Source organism: Phyllobates terribilis, unplaced genomic scaffold (assembly GCF_046119375.1).
Source record: "Phyllobates terribilis strain yellow unplaced genomic scaffold, ASM4611937v1 Scaffold_83__1_contigs__length_6671269, whole genome shotgun sequence".
Classification (NCBI taxonomy): domain Eukaryota; kingdom Metazoa; phylum Chordata; class Amphibia; order Anura; family Dendrobatidae; genus Phyllobates; species Phyllobates terribilis.
Genome location: NW_027362843.1, coordinates 1,699,650 through 1,709,382, shown reverse-complemented (window position 1 = coordinate 1,709,382; position 9,733 = coordinate 1,699,650).

Here is a 9,733-nt window from a genome sequence, read left to right as displayed (position 1 = left end):
AATTCTTCGGTACATTTCCATTGTTCTCGGAATTCCGCTGACATTTAAAAATGCTTCGGAACTTTTCCATTGTTCTCTGAATTCTGCTGAAGTTTAAAAATGCTTCGGAACTCTTCCATTGTTCTCGATATTCCGCTGACATTCAAAAATGCTTTGGAACTCTTCCATTGTTCTCGGAATTCCTCTGACGTTTAAAAATGCTTCGGAACACTCCCATTGTTCTCGGAATTCTGCTGACGTTTAAAAGTGGTTATTAACTCTTCACTTGTTCTCGGAAATCTGCTGGCGTTTAAACATGGTTCCGAACTCTTCCATTGTTCTCGGAATTCTGCTGATATTTAAAAATACTTCGGAACTTTTTCATTGTTCAAGGAATTCTGCTGACGTTTAAAAATGCTTCGGAACTCTTCCATTGTTCTCGGTATTCCGCTGAAGTTTAAAAATGCTTCGGAAATCATCAATTGTTCTCGGAATTTCGCTGAAGTTTTAAAATCCTTCAGAACTCTTCCATTATTCTCAGAGTTTCGCTGATGTTTAAAAATGCTTCGGAACTCTTCCATTGTTCTCGAAATTCCGCTGAAGTTTAAAATTGCTTCGAAACTCTTCCATTGTTCTCGGAATTCCGCTGATGTTTAAAAATGCTTCGGAACACTACAATTGTTCTCGGAATTCCGCTGAAGTTTAAAAATGCTTTGGAACTCTTCCATTGTTCTCGAAATTCCACTGAAGTTTTAAAATTCTTCAGCACTCTTCCATTATTCTTGGAATTCCGCTGACATTTAAAAATGGTTTGGAACTCTTCCATTTTTCTCAGAATTCTGCTGTAGTTTAAAAATGCTTCGGAACTCTTCCATTGTTCTCGCAATTCTGCTGATGTTTAAAAATGCTTCAGAATTCTTCCATTGTTCTCGAAATTCTGCTGACATTTAAAAATGCATCGCAACTTTTCCATTGTTCTCGGAATTCTGCTGACGTTTAGATATGCTTTGAAACTCTTCCATTGTTCTCGGAATTCCACTGATATTTAAAAATGCTTCGGAACTATTCCATTGTTCTCGCAATTCTGTTGACGTTTATAAATGCTTTGGAACTCTTCCATTGTCTCGGAATTCTGCTGATGTTTAAAAATGGTTCGGAACTCTTCCATTGTTCTCAGAATTCTGCTGAAGTTTAAAAATGCTTCGGAACTCTTCCATTGTTCTCGGAATTCTGCTGATGTTTAAAAATGCTTCAGAATTCTTCCAGTGTTCTCGGAATTCTGCTGAAGTTTAAAAATGATTCGGTACTTTTTCTTTGTTCCAGGAATTCTGCTGACGTTTAAAAATGCTTCGGAACTCTTCCATTATTCTCAGTATTCCACTGAAGTTTAAAAATGCTTTGGAACTCATCAATTGTTCTCGGAATTCCACTGAAGTTTTGAAATAATTCAGAACTCTTCCATTATTCTCAGAATTCCGCTGACGTTTACAAATTCTTCGGAACTCTTCCATTTTTCTCGGAAATCCGCTGACGTTTAAAAATGCTTTGGAACTCTTCCATTGTTCTCGGAATTCCACTGAAGTTTAAAAATGCTTTGGAACTCTTCCATTGTTTTCGGAATTCCGCTGAAGTTTAAAAATGATTCTGAACTCTTACATTGTTCTCAGAATTCCGCTGAAGTTTAAAAATGCTTCGGAACTCTTTCATTGTTCTCGGAATTCTGCTGATGTTTAAAAATGCTTCAGAACTCTTCCATTATTCTCAGAGTTCCGCTGACGTTTAAAAATGCTTCGGAACTCTTCCATTGTTCTCGGAATTCCGCTGAAGTTTAAAAATTCTTCGGTACTCTTCCATTGTTCTCGGAATTCCGCTGACATTTAAAAATGCTTCGGAACTTTTCCATTGTTCTAGGAATTCTGCTGAAGTTTAAAAATGCTTCGGAACTCTTCCAATGTTCTCGGAAATCTGCTGACATTTAAAAATGCTTCGGCACTCTTCCATTGTTCTCGAAATTCCGCTGACATTCAAAAATGCTTTGGAACTCTTCCATTGTTCTCGGAATTCCTCTGACGTTTAAAAATGCTTCGGAACACTCCCATTGTTCTCGGAATTCTGCTGACGTTTAAAAGTGGTTCGGAACTCTTCACTTGTTCTCGGAAATCTGCTGGCATTTAAACATGATTCCGAACTCTTCCATTGTTCTCGGAATTCTGCTGACGTTTAAAAATGCTTCGGAACTTTTTCATTGTTCAAGGAATTCTGCTGACGTTTAAAAATGCTTCGGAACTCTTCCATTGTTCTCGGTATTCCGCTGAAGTTTAAAAATGCTTCGGAAATCATCAATTGTTCTCGGAATTTCGCTGAAGTTTTAAAATCCTTCAGAACTCTTCCATTATTCTCAGCGTTTCGCTGACGTTTAAAAATACTTCGGAACTCTTCCATTGTTCTCGAAATTCCGCTGAAGTTTAAAATTGCTTCGGAACACTACAATTGTTCTCGGAATTCCGCTGAAGTTTTAAAATTCTTCGGAACTGTTCCATTATTCTCGGAATTCCGCTGACATTTAAAAATGGTTTGGAACTCTTCCATTTTTCTCAGAATTCTGCTGTAGTTTAAAAATGCTTCGGAACTCTTCCATTGTTCTCGGAATTCTGCTGATGTTTAAAAATGCTTCAGAATTCTTCCATTGTTCTCGGAATTCTGCTGAAGTTTTAAAATGCTTTGGAACGCTTCCATTGTTCAAGGAATTCTGCTGAAGTTTAAAAATGCTTTTGAACTTTTCCATTGCTCTCAGAATTCTGCTGAAGTTTAAAAATGCTTCGGAACTATTCCATTGTTCTCGGAATTCCGCTGAAGTTTAAAAATGCTTCGGAACTCTTCCATTGTTCTCGGAATTCCGCTGACATTTAAAAATTCTTCGGAACTTTTCCATTGTTCTCGGAATTCTGCTGACGTTTAGATATGCTTTGAAACTCTTCCATTGTTCTCGGAATTCCACTGATATTTAAAAATGCTTCGGAACTATTCCATTGATCTCGCAATTCTGTTGACGTTTATAAAAGCTTTGGAACTCTTCCATTGTTCTCGGAATTCTGCTGATGTTTAAAAATGGTTCAGAACTCTTCCATTGTTCTCAGAATTCTGCTGAAGTTTAAAAATGCTTCGGAACTCTTCCATTGTTCTCGGAATTCTGCTGATGTTTAAAAATGCTTCAGAATTCTTCCAGTGTTCTTAGAATTCTGCTGAAGTTTAAAAATGCTTTGGAACGCTTCCATTGTTCAAGGAATTCTGCTGAAGTTTAAAAATGCTTTTGAACTTTTCCATTCCTCTCAGAATTCTGCTGAAGTTTAAAAATGCTTCGGAACTCTTCCATTGTTCTCGTAATTCTGCTGATGTTTAAAAATGCTTCAGAATTCTTCCAGTGTTCTCGGAATTCTGCTGAAGTTTAAAAATGATTCAGTACTTTTTCTTTGTTCAAGGAATTCTGCTGACGTTTAAAAATGCTTCGGAACTCTTCCATTATTCTCAGTATTCCACTGAAGTTTAAAAATCCTTCGGAACTCATCAGTTGTTCTCGGAATTCCACTGAAGTTTTGAATTAATTCAGAACTCTTCCATTATTCTCGGAATTCCGCTGACGTTTACAAATTCTTTGGAACTCTTACATTTTTCTCGGAATTCCGCTGACGTTTAAAAGTGGTTCGGAACTCTTCACTTGTTCTCGGAATTCTGCTGGCGTTTAAAAATCGTTCCGAACTCTTCCATTGTGCTCAGAATTCTGCTGACGTTTGAAAATGCTTCGGAACTTTTTCATTGTTCAAGGAATTCTGCTGACGTTTAAAAATGCTTCGGAACTCTTCCATTGTACTCGGTATTCCGCTGAAGTTTAAAAATGCTTCGGAAATCATCAATTGTTCTCGGAATTTCGCTGAAGTTTTAAAATCCTTCAGAACTCTTCCATTATTCTCAGAGTTCCGCTGACGTTTAAAAATGCTTCGGAACTCTTCCATTGTTCTCGGAATTCCGCTGAAGTTTAAAAATTCTTCGGTACTCTTCCATTGTTCTCGGAATTCCGCTGACATTTAAAAATGCTTCGGAACTTTTCCATTGTTCACGGAATTCTGCTGACGTTTAGATATGCTTTGAAACTCTTGCATTGTTCTCGTAATTCCACTGATATTTAAAAATGCTTCGGAACTATTCCATTGTTCTCGCAATTCTGTTGACGTTTATAAATGCTTTGGAACTCTTCCATTGTTCTCGGAATTCTGCTGATGTTTAAAAATGGTTCGGAACTCTTCCATTGTTCTCAGAATTCTGCTGAAGTTTAAAAATGCTTCGGAACTCTTCCATTGTTCTCGTAATTCTGCTGATGTTTAAAAATGCTTCAGAATTCTTCCAGTGTTCTCGGAATTCTGCTGAAGTTTAAAAATTATTCTGTACTTTTTCTTTGTTCAAGGAATTCTGCTGACGTTTAAAAATGCTTCGGAACTCTTCCATTATTCTCAGTATTCCACTGAAGTTTAAAAATGCTTCGGAACTCATCAATTGTTCTCGGAATTCCACTGAAGTTTTGAAATAATTCAGAACTCTTCCATTATTCTCGGAATTCCGCTGACGTTTACAAATTCTTCGGAACTCTTCCATTTTTCTCGGAATTCCGCTGACGTTTAAAAGTGGTTCGGAACTCTTCACTTGTTCTCGGAATTCTGCTGGCGTTTAAAAATCGTTCCGAACTCTTCCATTGTGCTCAGAATTCTGCTGACGTTTAAAAATGCTTTGGAACTTTTTCATTGTTCAAGGAATTCTGCTGACGTTTAAAAATGCTTCGGAACTCTTCCATTGTTCTCGGTATTCCGCTGAAGTTTAAAAATGCTTCGGAAATCATCAATTGTTCTCGGAATTTCTATGAAGTTTTAAAATCCTTCAGAACTCTTCCATTATTCTCAGAGTTCCGCTGACGTTTAAAAATGCTTCGAAACTCTTCCATTGTTCTCGGAATTCCGCTGAAGTTTAAAAATTCTTCGGTACATTTCCATTGTTCTCGGAATTCCGCTGACATTTAAAAATGCTTCGGAACTTTTCCATTGTTCTCTGAATTCTGCTGAAGTTTAAAAATGCTTCGGAACTCTTCCATTGTTCTCGATATTCCGCTGACATTCAAAAATGCTTTGGAACTCTTCCATTGTTCTCGGAATTCCTCTGACGTTTAAAAATGCTTCGGAACACTCCCATTGTTCTCGGAATTCTGCTGACGTTTAAAAGTGGTTATTAACTCTTCACTTGTTCTCGGAAATCTGCTGGCGTTTAAACATGGTTCCGAACTCTTCCATTGTTCTCGGAATTCTGCTGATATTTAAAAATACTTCGGAACTTTTTCATTGTTCAAGGAATTCTGCTGACGTTTAAAAATGCTTCGGAACTCTTCCATTGTTCTCGGTATTCCGCTGAAGTTTAAAAATGCTTCGGAAATCATCAATTGTTCTCGGAATTTCGCTGAAGTTTTAAAATCCTTCAGAACTCTTCCATTATTCTCAGAGTTTCGCTGACGTTTAAAAATGCTTCGGAACTCTTCCATTGTTCTCGAAATTCCGCTGAAGTTTAAAATTGCTTCGAAACTCTTCCATTGTTCTCGGAATTCCGCTGATGTTTAAAAATGCTTCGGAACACTACAATTGTTCTCGGAATTCCGCTGAAGTTTAAAAATGCTTTGGAACTCTTCCATTGTTCTCGAAATTCCACTGAAGTTTTAAAATTCTTCAGCACTGTTCCATTATTCTTGGAATTCCGCTGACATTTAAAAATGGTTTGGAACTCTTCCATTTTTCTCAGAATTCTGCTGTAGTTTAAAAATGCTTCGGAATTCTTCCATTGTTCTCGCAATTCTGCTGATGTTTAAAAATGCTTCAGCATTCTTCCATTGTTCTCGAAATTCTGCTGACATTTAAAAATGCATCGCAACTTTTCCATTGTTCTCGGAATTCTGCTGACGTTTAGATATGCTTTGAAACTCTTCCATTGTTCTCGGAATTCCACTGATGTTTAAAAATGCTTTGGAACTATTCCATTGTTCTCGCAATTCTGTTGACGTTTATAAATGCTTTGGAACTCTTCCATTGTTCTCAGAATTCTGCTGATGTTTAAAAATGGTTCGGAACTCTTCCATTGTTCTCAGAATTCTGCTGAAGTTTAAAAATGCTTCGGAACTCTTCCATTGTTCTCGGAATTCTGCTGATGTTTAAAAATGCTTCAGAATTCTTCCAGTGTTCTCGGAATTCTGCTGAAGTTTAAAAATGATTCGGTACTTTTTCTTTGTTCAAGGAATTCTGCTGACGTTTAAAAATGCTTCGGAACTCTTCCATTATTCTCAGTATTCCACTGAAGTTTAAAAATGCTTCGGAACTCATCAATTGTTCTCGGAATTCCACTGAAGTTTTGAAATAATTCAGAACTCTTCCATTATTCTCAGAATTCCGCTGACGTTTACAAATTCTTCGGAACTCTTCCATTTTTCTCGGAAATCCGCTGACGTTTAAAATGCTTTGGAACTCTTCCATTGTTCTCGGAATTCCACTGAAGTTTAAAAATGCTTTGGAACTCTTCCATTGTTTTCGGAATTCCGCCGAAGTTTAAAAATGATTCTGAACTCTTACATTGTTCTCAGAATTCCGCTGAAGTTTAAAAATGCTTCGGAACTCTTCCATTGTTCTCGTAATTCTGCTGATGTTTAAAAATGCTTCAGAATTCTTCCAGTGTTCTCGGAATTCTGCTGAAGTTTAAAAATTATTCTGTACTTTTTCTTTGTTCAAGGAATTCTGCTGACGTTTAAAAATGCTTCGGAACTCTTCCATTATTCTCAGTATTCCACTGAAGTTTAAAAATGCTTCGGAACTCATCAATTGTTCTCGGAATTCCACTGAAGTTTTGAAATAATTCAGAACTCTTCCATTATTCTCGGAATTCCGCTGACGTTTACAAATTCTTCGGAACTCTTCCATTTTTCTCGGAATTCCGCTGACGTTTAAAAGTGGTTCGGAACTCTTCACTTGTTCTCGGAATTCTGCTGGCGTTTAAAAATCGTTCCGAACTCTTCCATTGTGCTCAGAATTCTGCTGACGTTTAAAAATGCTTCGGAACTTTTTCATTGTTCAAGGAATTCTGCTGACGTTTAAAAATGCTTCGGAACTCTTCCATTGTTCTCGGTATTCCGCTGAAGTTTAAAAATGCTTCGGAAATCATCAATTGTTCTCGGAATTTCTATGAAGTTTTAAAATCCTTCAGAACTCTTCCATTATTCTCAGAGTTCCGCTGACGTTTAAAAATGCTTCGAAACTCTTCCATTGTTCTCGGAATTCCGCTGAAGTTTAAAAATTCTTCGGTACTTTTCCATTGTTCTCGGAATTCCGCTGACATTTAAAAATGCTTCGGAACTTTTCCATTGTTCTCTGAATTCTGCTGAAGTTTAAAAATGCTTCGGAACTCTTCCATTGTTCTCGATATTCCGCTGACATTCAAAAATGCTTTGGAACTCTTCCATTGTTCTCGGAATTCCTCTGACGTTTAAAAATGCTTCGGAACACTCCCATTGTTCTCGGAATTCTGCTGACGTTTAAAAGTGGTTATTAACTCTTCACTTGTTCTCGGAAATCTGCTGGCGTTTAAACATGGTTCCGAACTCTTCCATTGTTCTCGGAATTCTGCTGATATTTAAAAATACTTCGGAACTTTTTCATTGTTCAAGGAATTCTGCTGACGTTTAAAAATGCTTCGGAACTCTTCCATTGTTCTCGGTATTCCGCTGAAGTTTAAAAATGCTTCGGAAATCATCAATTGTTCTCGGAATTTCGCTGAAGTTTTAAAATCCTTCAGAACTCTTCCATTATTCTCAGAGTTTCGCTGACGTTTAAAAATGCTTCGGAACTCTTCCATTGTTCTCGAAATTCCGCTGAAGTTTAAAATTGCTTCGAAACTCTTCCATTGTTCTCGGAATTCCGCTGATGTTTAAAAATGCTTCGGAACACTACAATTGTTCTCGGAATTCCGCTGAAGTTTAAAAATGCTTTGGAACTCTTCCATTGTTCTCGAAATTCCACTGAAGTTTTAAAATTCTTCAGCACTGTTCCATTATTCTTGGAATTCCGCTGACATTTAAAAATGGTTTGGAACTCTTCCATTTTTCTCAGAATTCTGCTGTAGTTTAAAAATGCTTCGGAACACTTCCATTGTTCTCGCAATTCTGCGGATGTTTAAAAATGCTTCAGAATTCTTCCATTGTTCTCGAAATTCTGCTGACATTTAAAAATGCATCGCAACTTTTCCATTGTTCTCGGAATTCCACTGATGTTTAAAAATGCTTCGGAACTATTCCATTGTTCTCGCAATTCTGTTGACGTTTATAAATGCTTTGGAACTCTTCCATTGTTCTCGGAATTCCTCTGACGTTTAAAAATGCTTCGGAACACTCCCATTGTTCTCGGAATTCTGCTGACGTTTAAAAGTGGTTCGGAACTCTTCACTTGTTCTCGGAAATCGGCTGGCATTTAAACATGATTCCGAACTCTTCCATTGTTCTCGGAATTCTGCTGAAGTTTAAAAATGCTTCGGAACTCTTCCAATGTTCTCGGAAATCTGCTGACATTTAAAAATGCTTCGGCACTCTTCCATTGTTCTAGAAATTCCGCTGACATTCAAAAATGCTTTGGAACTCTTCCATTGTTCTCGGAATTCCTCTGACGTTTAAAAATGCTTCGGAACACTCCCATTGTTCTCGGAATTCTGCTGACGTTTAAAAGTGGTTCGGAACTCTTCACTTGTTCTCGGAAATCGGCTGGCATTTAAACATGATTCCGAACTCTTCCATTGTTCTCGGAATTCTGCTGACGTTTAAAAATGCTTCGGAACTTTTTCATTGTTCAAGGAATTCTGCTGACGTTTAAAAATGCTTCGGAACTCTTCCATTGTTCTCGGTATTCCGCTGAAGTTTAAAAATGCTTCGGAAATCATCAATTGTTCTCGGAATTTCGCTGAAGTTTTAAAATCCTTCAGAACTCTTCCATTATTCTCAGCGTTTCGCTGACGTTTAAAAATACTTCGGAACTCTTCCATTGTTCTCGAAATTCCGCTGAAGTTTAAAATTGCTTCGGAACACTACAATTGTTCTCGGAATTCCGCTGAAGTTTTAAAATTCTTCGGAACTGTTCCATTATTCTCGGAATTCCGCTGACATTTAAAAATGGTTCGGAACTCTTCCATTTTTCTCAGAATTCTGCTGTAGTTTAAAAATGCTTCGGAACTCTTCCATTGTTCTCGCAATTCTGCTGATGTTTAAAAATGCTTCAGAATTCTTCCATTGTTCTCGAAATTCTGCTGACATTTAAAAATGCGTCGCAACTTTTCCATTGTTCTCGGAATTCTGCTGACGTTTAGATATGCTTTGAAACTCTTCCATTGTTCTCGGAATTCCACTGATATTTAAAAATGCTTCGGAACTATTCCATTGTTCTCGCAATTCTGTTGACGTTTATAAATGCTTTGGAACTCTTCCATTGTTCTCGGAATTCTGCTGATGTTTAAAAATGGTTCGGAACTCTTCCATTGTTCTCAGAATTCTGCTGAAGTTTAAAAATGCTTCGGAACTCTTCCATTGTTCTCGGAATTCTGCTGATGTTTAAAAATGCTTCAGAATTCTTCCAGTGTTCTCGGAATTCTGCTGAAGTTTAAAAATGATTCGGTACTTTTTCTTTGTTCAAGGAAT